Here is a 14,083-nt window from a genome sequence, read left to right as displayed (position 1 = left end):
AAGTTATTTCAGCTACATATATCAGGAGATAACTTCATGATAACATTAAAGTATAGTCTTAAATTTGGGAACTGAACCTTTTCACCCTGATATAGCAGCCTCTTATTGAAAATTTTACCTTTATCATTCTCCCCCTAGCAATTCTAGAGTTATATTTTCAAAGAAAGTTTTGAAAATCTGTGCCCACTGAAAGCTCATGCCTCTTGGAACCAGATAGCAGGTGCCTTCGCAGCTTCCAGTAAGCTGAGGGAAGAGGACACACCCTTCTCCAGATATCTGTTAGGACAGGTACCCACAAAAAGACTTCCCTCAGGCTTTGGCTTTGGCTTTGGCTTTGGCTTTGGCTTTGGCTTTGGCTTTGGCTTTGGCTTTGGCTTTGGCTTTGGCTTTGGCTTTGGCTTCCCCTCACTGTGAGCTCAGGCTACCCCCACAACCACTTCTGCCACACTTTATAGTTCCCAAGGGTGGTCACCTGATTCCCTTCATCATGTGACCTCTGAACTCTCAGTTACTCCTATGGAACTACATTTCCCAAAATTCCCACTCTCTAAAAGCACCCAAGAGCTATAACCAGCGCACTGGAAGACGTGAATCCATCCCAAGGACCAGCACACTGATACAAACCATATTCAGTACAGCATTCAATTGACTCACTGAAGTTAATGGGACTGTGACACTCTTTACTGTACATACAGTCTAGCCAGCACATTGTGAATGAACTATTTAAGCTAACAGCCTATCAACTAAAACAGTAGGCCATGAGAAAAGCTTATCTTCACCTGATAAGCTTTCCTGAAGCCGCTTCAGCTAATATATAGGTAATGGCTGTATGACTCATCGAAGCATGCAAGGGCATGTGACTATATCATGTGATATTAGACTCCATCTTATGCTGGTACCTTTCCATAAACTGTACTGAGGACTTTGTTTAGGACAATGAAGTTCCCTCCACATGGAAGAAGCTATACAAGGGGGAAGTAACATCACCAAAGGCCTCACTCCCCCTACAGCACAACACCTGAAAACACCTAAGGAACAAAGGTTGAACTGGGGAAGGGGTCCTAGGTGGAACAGAAGAATTTCAGCTTGTGTATACAAAAGTGGTAACCTGCTTGTACTAGCTAGCAGGGTGAGACAGCTTGATTCAAATCCTATCTAATTTATAAAGCTTAGATTGTGTTTGTTTTATTTCTTAGGTAATCTGCTTTGATCTATATGCTCATTACTTATAATCACTTAAAATCTTCATGTAGTTAATACATTTGTTTTATATTTTTTACCTAAAACAGTGTGTTTTCCTACAAGTTGTGGAATCTGCTCAGGCACAAAAAATGGTGCATTGTCCTCTCCACAATGAGGGAGGGGCAGACTGAGTAATAAATTTATACTGGTCAGGCTTTTTACCAGGGCAAGATGGTGCAGCTCTGGGGTCCTATGCTGTGGAGCTCGGGGGGCAGGGGGAGCTGGCTGGAGCCTCTCTATTGTTAGTTCATGAGTGGCTGAAGTATTCATATAACTTCATCTGGGTGTGTCTCTGCGTATGTAAATATTTGTGAGAGTGCAGAACCGGGAGCAGTCTGTAACTTGTCACAACCTCACAGTGTGAGAGGGGGCCGAGATGGGTATGCCAGAGTGCTCAGTGGTACCTCAGTTCCAGGTTGCACCCTGGGGAAGTCCGTCACAAGGACATAAGCATGTTTTTATGTACTGTCTAGAATGGAATGACCTTAATCACATGTTTAAGTCCTTTGCTTAATTGGGGACACAGAGATTTGGTTCAATGGGAGTGATAAAACTGCTAGATATGGGTTTGATGGCATGCTCAAACTTTTCCTCATTTTCTTTTTAAACTAACCTCATGGCAGTGAGAAATGAAGGGCCTGTACAAACAAGCATGTCATTTCTCTCATATCTGCCCCTCAATCAAAGCTATGGCAGACCTGATATGACTCATCACCTGCTGAGAACTTCACTTCATACTGTGAGATCTGAGGCAGCAGCAAGACATATGTGTAACATATGAATTTTCTTTGTTTGCTTTACCGATGGATGACAGAGCAAAGTCATTGATTTGATTAAGCAGTTTGGTACTTAAAACAATGAATAATATGCCATCAGAATACACAGCCTTCTTGTACTTCATCTCCCCATGTTTGATGGCTTTAATAGTCTCATTTTGTTAAATGGCACTAGCTAAAGGTTTCAGGCTGTGCCAAACAACAAAGAGGATAAATAGATCCTGAAACTTTTTGGACTATGAAAATAACATGACAAACCATTATTTTATAATCGTTACCTCTGTCTCTATATAGCAGATTTATTCTCATGCTCAGTTAAGATCACAATTCATCATGTTAGGCAGCAAATAGACATGTTACATTCAAAATGGTCAGCTGAATCCTTTGCTTTACGTGGCTGATATTTAGCCATGCACAATATTCTATTCTTCTGGGTTAGACTTTTTTAGTTGCTCTCCATAGGAAGTGTAAGAAACAGAAAGGAAGGGGGATAGTTGATTCAGTTGCTTTGTAATGTAGATTTCTTATCTAAGTCAATGGTTCAAACCCAGTAATGGCCAGCTCTTGCTAATGTGCTGGTTATTTGATGGTATTAACTGTCACTCCTGTTGGCAGTGTCATTAGAGAAATAATTACAACCAGAATGAACTCCATTGTTTCTGCTCTCTGTCCAGATTAGGTAAAAACACATTGATATTGCAGTATGGGGAAGCTTGATTCCCACTGCCCAGGTGTTTTCTGTTCTCTGGATTGGAAATGTTAGTCTCCAGGGTTGTCTGTCACTTTCCAAGAGCAATACATTTCATCCAAAAAGAAAGACTTGTTATATCCTACTGTCACAACTAATTAGACTAAAGCCGAAATAGTTTATTGTATTGAAATCCCTCATTTAAAGCAAAAATTATAAAAAATTGGCCTAGCTGAGAAATTCATTAAAAAAACTCACACTTCAAAAGCTTTCATCGTCTCAGTTATTTTGACTCTAATAACGTTGTTACATGAAATCCCTGTCTTCTCTGAAGTTGCTCTTGTAAAATTGCAGTTAATAGCCATATTTTACAAGCTCAGAGCTATGCATGTGGTTTATTTGGGAATTAGAGTACAGGAAAAAAGTTATTTGAAAAATTTGCAACACTGTAATTGTGTGGCTGCATCAGTGTCTCCTTTATAAACGCCTGTTACCTCAAAAAAACTATTAAGGTTTTAGTTTTGACCTTTAGGACACTGGTTTATCTCAACAGGGACAAAATTGTTCCTCCTCCAGCAATAACTGCGTCAGTACAGAAACAATGGCCCCAGTCCAGCAAAGCACTTAAGCATGTGCTGAACTGAAAGCACAAGTGTTCTCCCATAAATTTAAAGACACTCCAAGTTAAGCATATGCTTAGATGCTTTGCAGAATGGGAGCCAATGTGAGGTGGACATTGCTGTGTATTCTTCAAATACTCTTCTTAAAGCAGGAGGGAGTTAGAAGGACCAGATGAGGAGAATCAAGCCTCCAAACCCTATGGCTTCCTAAAATCTGTGCTAGTTAATGTGTTTGGCAAAGTCAGTTCCACTGTGTTGTCCTCCCTAGGAGCATGACTCTTGGATAATCCACCTTCAGATGCATAGTTGAGAACTGAGTGGAAGATAATATTGCTTCAGAAATGGATGATTTCTTTTTGGCAGAACTGGCTGCTTCATTCACTGCATAGCATTCATCCTATACATGAGAACTTGAGAGTAAAGCAGGGGTCCCATAGGAATAATAGGATGTGAGGGTGTGAGTATAGATTATGACACACACAAAGGGGTAGACCAGGTTGTGGGAGTAACCATAACTTTGCATTTCCTTGTTAGTGAGATTTCAAACCTTATCATCCTTTTAACATCATGTTTTAAATTCCATATACAGTATTGCTTTTAAATGTGAGTTCAATGGAAAATTTCTCCACTCCTGACAAAGTAAATAAGTATTTGAAAAACGGACCAGTTTGAAAAACTAGGAAACAGAACTCCTTTATTTACTCACACTACAGATGCAAGTCAGGCAGGGGCACTGCAGTCTTCCCTACATTCTACCACCTGAATGCCTCCACCTCTGCTTCCTGAATGGACGCTCCAGCTGAAGATCTTCAAATGGTTGCTAACCAGGTTCTGGAATAGTGAGATGGGTCTATTTTTTCCTATAGCTACTTGTCCTCCAGAGAAACCAATAAGGGATCAAAAGAAGGATTCAAATGGAGTCTTCTGGAATTTCCATAAGACCTAGAGGGATCACTGCTTCATTTGGTCCCTTCTTGTAAGTAAACCAGTCTCTGTGCCCATTAAGCCTTTGGTCCCTCATTTGACATTGTTGGCAACTATGTAAAAATCCCTCTGCACCAGTACCTGGGCTGAGACCACCGTCTTCTTCAACACATGGAAAGCCACCAAACAACTTGACAACCTCAGAGTCAAACTGGCCACCTGGAGAGAATTGGTAATGAAATACAGAACCTACTTGCTTAGACACCCATTTCTCCAATAGCTCTGTTTTAAATAGTTGTGCTGTTTTATTTTACAGATAACACAAGTGCACTCCTTCAAACAAAAATACATCTATACTTTTACTTACACTCACTGTTTATATGGCAGTCTTAAAGTTAACTTTATCTGTACCTTTTCAGGGACAATACACAGCTGCATTCATATACCACTGATTCCCATTGAAGATAAAGGATTATAATGCCATCTGACACTCGTAAATTCAGTGCTTACAGCAGAACATCATCCTGAAGTCAAAGCAGTAAAAAAAGTGTTAACAGTTACACTTGTACAGATGAATTATAATTCTGATCCTCTGGTTTGCCAGTTTACTCTGGATGCAGTGGTGCATGTGATTTTATGATAGGTACACATGTCAACACTGGAGATAAATAATGAGCCTGTTTAAACTTGTGCTGGACATTACAGTATTAAAAGGATTACAGCAACAACATTACAAAACTATTTTAAAAATCCTCATTAGCTTTCTGTGAGTGAATGCAGTTATGCACAGCTAGGAGCAACTAATTATTTTTATGCTACCCCTCAAGGCATCCAGATGGCATTAAAGCCACTGTCATTAGCTTGATATTCTGTTCTACTTGCATCTAAAAGCTTCCCTGCAGAAAGATAAAGACCTGGTGTAGCCTTTTTAGATGTTGCTGCAAAAATTATTTCCCCAATAGAAGTAAAAGTGTAATGCATTATTTTTAATGTGTGAGAGATTTCCACTCAAGTGCACCATATCTAAAAAAACATACATATACCCACATGAAAAAAGAGGGGCAATGGTCAGGGTAGTCCCAATGTCATTCACAGCAGTTGTTGCACATCTTGCAAGACCTCAAGAATCTATTTAGTAAGGAATCCTATTTCTTGTAATTGACCAGGTATGCCTTATTATACCATGAGTTGATATCATGTACTTTGAAAGTCTTTATCCCATACCAAAGGCTCTTAAGCAAACTAAGCAGTCATGGAATAAGAGGGAAGGTTCCTCTCATGGACCAGTAACTGGTTAAAAAGATAGGAAACAAAGGGTTGGAATAAATAGTCCATTTTCACAGTGGAGAGTGGTAAATAGGTACCCCAAGGAACTTTATTGGAACCAGTGCTGTTCAACATATTCATAAATGATCTGGGAAAAGGGGATGAACAGTGAAGTGGCAAAATTTGCAGATGATATGAAATTACTCCAGCTAATTAAGTCCAAGGCACACTGTGAGGAGTTACAAAAGGATCTAAAAACACTGAGTGACTGGTATCACAATGGCAAACTAAACTCATTGTTGATAAGTGCCAAGCATACACATTGAAAAAATTATTCCCAACTGTACATACAAAATGATGAAGTTTAAGTTAGCTGTTACCACTCATGAAAGAGATCTTGGAGTCCTTGTGGATATTTCTCTGAAAACATCCACTCTGTGTGTCGTGGCAATAAAAAAAGGTAACAATGTTGAGAATCATTAAGCAAGGAATAGATAATAAGATAGAAAATATCATATTGCCTCTATACAAGTTTATGGTACACCCACATCTTGAATACAGTGTGCAAATGTGATGGCCCAATCTCCAAAAAGGTATATTGGAAATGGAAAAGGTTCAGAAAAGGGCACCAAAAGTTAGGGGTATGGCACTGCTTCCATATGGGGAGAGATTAATAAGACTTGAACTTTTCAGCTTGGAAGAGAGATTACTAAGGGGGAATACGATAGTGATCTATAAAATTATGTCCAGTGTGGAGAAAGTAAATAAGGAAGTGCTTTTACTCCTTCTCATAACACAAGAAGTAAGGGTCACCCAATGAAATTAATAGGCAGCAGGTTTAAAAACAAACAAAAGGAAGTATTTCTTCACATAATACAGTCAACCTGTGGAACTCTTTGCCAGAGGATGTTGAGAAGGCCCAGACTATAAGAGGATTCAAAAAAGAACTAGATAAACTCATGGAGGATAGGTTCATCAATGGCTATTAGCCAAGATGTGCAGAGATGGTGTCCCTAGCTTCTGTTTGCCAGAGGCTGGCAACGGGTGACAGGGGAGAGATCACTTGATGATTATCTGTTCTGTTCATTCCCTCTGGGGCACCTGGCACTGGCCACTTTTGGAAGATAGGATACTGGGCTGTGGACCCTTGGTCTGACCCAGTATGGCCATTCTTATGAAGTACTTCTTCACACAGCACACAATCAGCCTGTGAAACTTGTTGCCAGGGGATGTTGTGAAGGCCAAAAGTATAACTTGTTTCAGGAAAGAATTGGATAGTTCATGGAATATAGGTTCATCAATGGCTATTAGCCAAGATGATCAGGGATACAACCCCGTGCTCGGAGTGTCCCTAAACCTCAGACTGCCAGAAGCTGGGATAGGATGATGGGGGATGGATCACTCAATAATTGCCATGTTCTGTTCATTCCATCTTACACATCTGGCACTGGCCACTATCAGAAACACAGGATACTTGTCTAGATGAACCATTGATCTGACCCAGTATAGCCATCCTTATGAAGGCAAATTTCCTCTGCTTTTCTGCTGGTGATCAGTTTGTGTCCTATAGCATGGAAACTGATCTGATTATTTTTATCCTGCGTAATATAACTGCAAAAGGTACATAGTTAAATGCATAATCTGCAAATCAAAATGTATCTGTTCTTCAGTGAATGAAGAAAGTCATGAGAAATATGTTCAGTAGGGAGAAGTTTGCTGCCATGCAGAGGTGCCGACTCTGTGTGTGCTCCAGCCCTGGAGCGCCCACAGGGAAAAATTAGTGGGTGCTCCGTACTCTCCAGCAGCCAAGCCCCCCCCATGCTTGCCTCCTTCTCCCCCCCAGCATGCCACGTCCCCACTCCTCCCCCTCCAACCCAGTACTTCTACCCCCTACCCCACCTAACAGCTATTTGGAGGTGCTTAGAACATTCTGGAAGGAAAGGGAAGGAGCAGGGACACAGTGAAATCAGGGGAGGAGGTAGGGCAGGGGTGGGGACTTTGAGGAAGGAGGTGGAATGGGGGTGAGAAGGGGGCAATCCTGCTTTCATACTTTTTCTTATTTTGTATAACTTGCCAAGATTACTCACACACAAAAATTGTGCATAATTTCACTATTTACAATGTTTTATATATATTGTTTACTAAAATTGTTATATCTTAGAACCCCAATTTTACAAGCTAGTGTAAGAAAGTTCAGAAACTTTAACACCTCAAAATTACAGTAGATATGGTGCATAAGCTGCAGTATGGTGTACTGCTTGCTTGCTTTCTGAAAACCGCTGCAAAGTGATTTCCAAAGAATATAAGGCATCAGAATGTGAAGGGATGTCAACTTGTTCTTCATCAACATCATTTTTGTTATGTAAACTTTCCCTCAGCCCACCATCACAAAAAACCAGGAAAAATGTTTTGTACAGCTGATGATTTGTAAGATTGGTGTTTGTAAAAATGAGGTTCTACTGTATTGGGATGATTCCCTGTTGTTTATTCTAGTCTAGTGCAACTCAACTGATTTCAGTGAGACTACTCATGAAGGAAGGTTGTAAGGAATAAGGTGTGGTTTGGTTCAAAGAAACATCCAAAAATCCAGATTTGGAATTGAATGCCTTCAAAATAGTCACCAAGATCTTTGTTCCAATTTTTGCATGTTGCAATTTTATTCATGATTTCTGCTCCATGAAGTAACCAACAGTAAATTGCCAGAGGGGATGGAAGAGTATTTGACCTGCAGACTTCAACATCTAGCCATGAAGCACTAATTTTGAAAGCAGAGCTAAAATCAAAAGGCTATACTTTTTAGGAGTCCTGAAGAAAGTGGATCTTGCTTTTATAATTTTTTTTTATACATAATGGGAGATATACCTATCTCAGAACTAGAAGGTCATTGAGTCCAGCCCCCTGCTTTCACTAGCAGGACCAAGTACAGATTTTGCCCCAGATTCCTGGGCAGCCCTCTCAAGGATTAAACTCACAACTGTAGGTTTAGCAGACCAATGCTCAAACCACTGAGCTATTCCTCCCCTCCTCCTTCTTACCTGTTGTCTGTTACTTTTACTGTTGTCAGCTCCTTGCCTAGCTCCATTAGGCAATTGGATCAATCTGTCCTCATTTTCTATTAGAAAAACATTCTATGTACTTCTGCCTTTTTAGCTATTCCAGCATTGAGACTGTTGCCTTGAAATGCTTTTAAGGGCAGCCATGTAATGGGCAAACTGAACTTGCAAGTATTATACAGTATTACTGTGCTTAAGAGTAAAGGGCTTTATCTACCTTAAATCTAAACAAATTCAAACTGGAAATAAGGTGCACATTTTTACCAGTGAGAATAATTAACCATTGGAACAATCTTCCTATGAGTGCGGGTGGATTCTACATCACCTGAAATCATTTAATGAAGACTTTCATTTTTTCTAAAAGATATACTATAGTTACCTCGACCAGAGTTATGGGCTTGTTCCATGGCTGTGTGTTTTTCAGATCAGACTAGATTTTTAGACACCACTGTGATTCACAGAATTCCTGCGTGGCTGCTGACTTAAGCCTGTAGATGTCTAAACTTGGCACCTACATTTTTGAACTAAAAGTTTCCTACATGCCTAAGTTTTTGCCTCTAGGCATGTGCCCTGCTGCTTCACTCTAGATGTCTGGACACCTATCTCCCATCTAAACCCCAGAGTGATTCATGAATCAAGGGCATACAGGTACTCCTGTGCCTAACTTGTGTGTGGGGCCTGATCCAGTAAGCATGCCCAGAGGCTACCTAACTCCACACAAAGCAGTGGATCTCCCCATTTAACTTTTAGGCCAGTGGTTAGGATACTCACCCAGGATAAGAGTGACCCTCTAGTTCAAGTTCCTCCTCTGCCTGATGAGGAGAAAGGATTTGAACAGGGATCTGCCATCTCTCAGGTAAATGCCCTTACCACTGGGCTATGGGATATTCTGATGTAGGGCTCCCTCACTCTCTCATATTGCAGTTGTTCCACCTTAAGTAATTGAATAAATTCATTGGAATTGGGCTAGAGGTAGTGTTAGAATGACTTTATAGCCCAGTGGTTCAGGCACTCAACTGCAAGGTAGCAGGTCCCTGTTCAAATCTCTTCTCCTCATTAGGCAGAGGGGGAACTTGAACTGGTAGTCTCCCACATCCCTATCCACTAGGCTAATGGGAAGAAGGGAGATCCTCCCACCCACACTGTTCTGTGTGGCCTCTAAGCACACCTACCAGATCTCCCCCTAACTCACATATGGTTTGTGAATGGCTAGCCAGAAATGAGCATCTCCCAGTGCCTAGTTTAGGAAGCTCCCCACCTCTTATGCTAGCTTGATGGATTGCATTCTAAGGCACCTGTCTCTCCTCACTCATTGTATAGGAAGTTTGGATCACAATATTGTTCCTGTGATTTTCTAAGCACCTAAAGGTTAAGCATTGCAATACCTAAATCCTTTTGCCAAACTTAGATGTGTTTTTTCATCTGATGACATGCTCCATTTTCTCAGGAAGCATCCCGCAGATGCTCCTTGAGGTATTGGGGTGAGCAAGGTAGTAACAGCGGGAGGACCGGGGGACAATGTCTCTTTGCCTGGCTGCTTTCAGACATTGTCAGCTTCCACCAATCCTGTGTTCTGTTAAGAAATTGTTGTGCCGCAATGATGGGCAAAATGATTCCTACATATATACCACACTGTAGTTTGTTACATTCTGGTGAAAGTGCTTATAAAGGAATTTGGAATTTTTTGAGCTGATGCAAAGCACTTGAACAATGTACGATCATTATAGCTCATAGGTATTTCTTCATTAGAGACAATTAACTCTGAATTAGTTCATTTCTGTTTATGGGTATATAAGCATTCCTTCTAGTGGAAATCTTGTTCTGAGCGCAGCGCTACCAGATGGAAACCCTAGACTGTCAACGACATTTGAGTATGAATTTTTAAAACTAACTACATATGCCAAAAGGATTCTGATGCACAATGATCTGAATGTCAGAGGGACCTTGGAGCTACATCCTTGCCTTGTATATTTATAGTTTACACCAAAAACAATGAATTTGTGCCTAATTTGTACTCTGTTTTGTCAGTAAATGTAAGAGTTTTATAGATGAATCTGTCAAGGGTTGCACCAAGAGTAATTAATTCGGCCAGCCTTTCAGTTTTCATGCTGACGTTTTTTAAAGAGCACGCTCACTGTAAATGCAAAAGGGGTGAGTTTGCCTTTAGGAGACCTGAAAGGTAGATTAAGAACCTCTTAACAGAGACCAGTGCTAGAAGTGGTCATCTCAGAACACCAATATTACTATTATTGTGATTATTATTTGTATTACAGTAGCACCTGAACAGAGATCGGGGCCCCATTGTGGTAGTCACTGTCCAAACACTCAGTAAGAGACATAACCTGCCCTGATGAGCTTACAATCTAAGTATAACAGACAGATACAGGATAGGAGAGAGGAAATATCCCCATTTTACAGGTGGAGAAGTGAAGCACAGAGTGCAGGAGCCAGATTCTCAGTTGGTGTAAATCAGTGTAGTTCTAGTGACATTATTGGCGCTACATTGATTTACATCATCTGGATTTAAATGACTTTGCCAAGGTTACACAGAAAGTGATGGAGCTGGGAATTGAATCCAGACCTTCTGAGTTCCCATCCAACATCTTAACTATTTCCTTCCTTTCACACTATGCATTTCAAAAGGAAGCCATAAAAGGAGCTTTTTTCATTCTTATTTTTTGATGTGTACATGTTTGTGACTGATGTATTAAAAACACAACTGTAAAGTAGAAAAAAAATAGAAAACTTCATACTGGATATATTGCTAGGGATACTTAATTAGCCTGTTTTTCAAATATTAGAAGACCAACTTTGGGTGCCCACACATTTTGATTATTAAGTAATTAAAATGAAAAATAATTGAATTTACCTCTAGTGGCTTTGTCTCTTTTACATACAGTCATCATGAAGAAGCCAGATAATTTTATTAGAGCTTCAAAGTTTGGAATGAAAACCAGAGTTATGCAAAGTTTGAGGAAGAGGAGAATCCAGTGTTCTAGTTAGGGAATCATCTCTGTATTTTATTCTAGGTTAATGTATTTTTTTTAAATTGAACTTTTATTATTAACAGTATGCATTGTTTGCGAACATCCATTATGCAACCACGACAACAGTTAATTTATGAGTTATTCCACACTGTGTCGTGCCGTCTCCATGTATCACTCCGTAACACCATTGTGTGTTTAAATAGCTTTTAAAGGCTTTCAAATTACAGGAAAAAAATAATACTCATTATGTAAGAGGGAGTTACTGTTAGAGCTGTGCAAAATTTATTGTTCTGGATTTGCACAGACTCAGTTTTGGTTCATGCTCCTTATTTATTTATATAGGAATTCTGTTGCTCATTACTCTGACCACCAGAAAAACCTATACATTTAGCCTCACAATACCCGAGTGAGGTAAGGAAATTATCACCATTTTAGATGGAAAAACTAAAAAGCTGAGTTCCTAAAGGTCACAGATGAAGTCTGTAGCAGAGCTGGGAAGAGAGCACAAGTAGAGCTTCGGTCTCCCTGGCCAGCACCCTAGCCACAGGACAAGTCTTCCTCTCTCAAGTTCCATTTCCCAAGCTCCTAGGTGCAACTCAGCCAATACTGCCACATTCTGGCATTTGAAACCCCTGAGTTTCACATGGCTTCCACCCAAAAAACATAACCCAGCCCAAACTCAGGGGAAGGTTCTACAAACTGTGGAGCTGAGCCAAGTTTGATGGCAAAGGTTTGCTCAGCTTCAGTTATTAAGGGACAAGACATGATCTACAGTGATTCCACTTAAATTCTTTGGGTATGTGGTCTTTTCCACGTGTTTGACCATCGCTTTGCAATGATGCATGAATATGAGAGCAATGGGGAGCACAATGGGGGAGGAAGGATTAGCAAATATCTACCTAGGCAATGAAAATTTTAGCAGGGATCCTTAGTCCCACCCTCACTTCTACTTCTTTTGCACTACTCAGGCAGTGCAAAGCAGCAAGAAAGCTACCCTAACGGGACAGCTGCAGAATGCCCTGGTGTAGGGCAACCCCTGAGTGGTTGAGCTAGCTATACCCATTTCACGCAACACCTGTTCCCAGCCTGCTTCTCCCACAGTAGGTGGCATGCTGGGGCAGAAGAGGCACAGCCTTACTTGGGTGAAGGGATTGCTCTTGCTTAGTACCGCAAGCAATACTAGCATGTCCAGAGGCAGGAAGGGGGGAAGGGCAGGTCTACAGCCCTCCGCCCCCATTACACCCTCCAATAAAGTTGTCCAATGCAGTGACTCTGCTTCCCAGAGGGCATTGTGCCTTTCTGGGGTGGAAAGATTCTATCTGTTCCCAGTACAGATTCCACCTTAACGCACAGTTGAGCTTTAAAATGTGCTTCATCCTAGATATTTATTTATTTTCATGATGGCAAGTCAGTCTTTTCATTTGTATCTGTATTATCTGTGTGCATTTTCCATTTACACGTGTAAGCAGAGTCAGGATAAGCTCTACCCTGACATCTGGTGGAAAGAATTTCAGAGAGTGTATTTGCATAGGCACGCCTACCCTATCCCAGACTGCTGACCTGTGGGACTGCTTGGTGACAAATGACTCACCCTCAGTTGGGTGGTACTTGCTAGACAAGGGACATGGCTTCCAAACCCAGTGAAATGAGAGAGGCTGGGGACAGGTATCTGTGCCTGGTGGTGCAGTCTCCTTGTGGAGCCAGAAGCACCAGTTCCACCCCCTTCTCTCCCCACTGTGGAATGTCAGAGTTGATTTTTTTTATTCCCTCAAGAATCTAAATACAGGTTACTGAGCTGAATTCACTTTGGGCTAATGGTGCACTAGCACTGGGGCTCCCCTACTAAGAGTTGAGATCACTAAGAGTTGAAATCACTAAAGAGCTGAAATTACTGAGCTGAGAGCACTGAGTACTGTGCTAACTAGTGGGGAAGCCTGAAGATATGCTGTGGAACAGAGCGGCTGGCGGAGTGGAGCAGTTGTGGGGATGGCTGGAGCGGATCACGGGACAGCTGGTGGCAGCGGAGCGGCTGGCAGAGCAGAGCAGCTGGTGGAGCGGAGCAGTTTCTGAGGACGGCTGGAGGAGCAGAGCGGAGCGGCTGGTGAAGCGGAGCAGTTCGTGGAGAAGGCGGAAGCAGAACCCACGGAGAGGCAGGGCAGTTGGCCCTGGACCACGTAAGGTGCCCTTTTCTACCCAGGCTTGGGGGGAGACCTCTACAGATAAACTCTCGAACTCTGGGGTGGCATTGACCAGAGACTTTTGGGTTGTTGGACTTTGGGGTGATTGGACTTAAAACCCTAAGGGGAAAAAGGACAGTGCCAAACGTACTTGGAGGTGGGTTTTGTTTATGGTTTGTGTTATAACCCTGTTTGTGGTGTTTCTCCAATGGGATGCCGCATTGATTCCTTCCTTTATTAAAAAGATTTTGCCACACTCAGACTCCGTGCTTGCGAGAGGGGAAGTATTGCCTCCTAGAGGCGCCCAGGGGGGTGTGATATGTGAGTGTCCCAGGTCACTGGGTGAGGGC

The sequence above is a fragment of the Gopherus flavomarginatus genome, chromosome 2, assembly GCF_025201925.1.
Source record: "Gopherus flavomarginatus isolate rGopFla2 chromosome 2, rGopFla2.mat.asm, whole genome shotgun sequence".
NCBI lineage: Eukaryota > Metazoa > Chordata > Testudines > Testudinidae > Gopherus > Gopherus flavomarginatus.
This window is presented reverse-complemented; position numbering follows the sequence as displayed.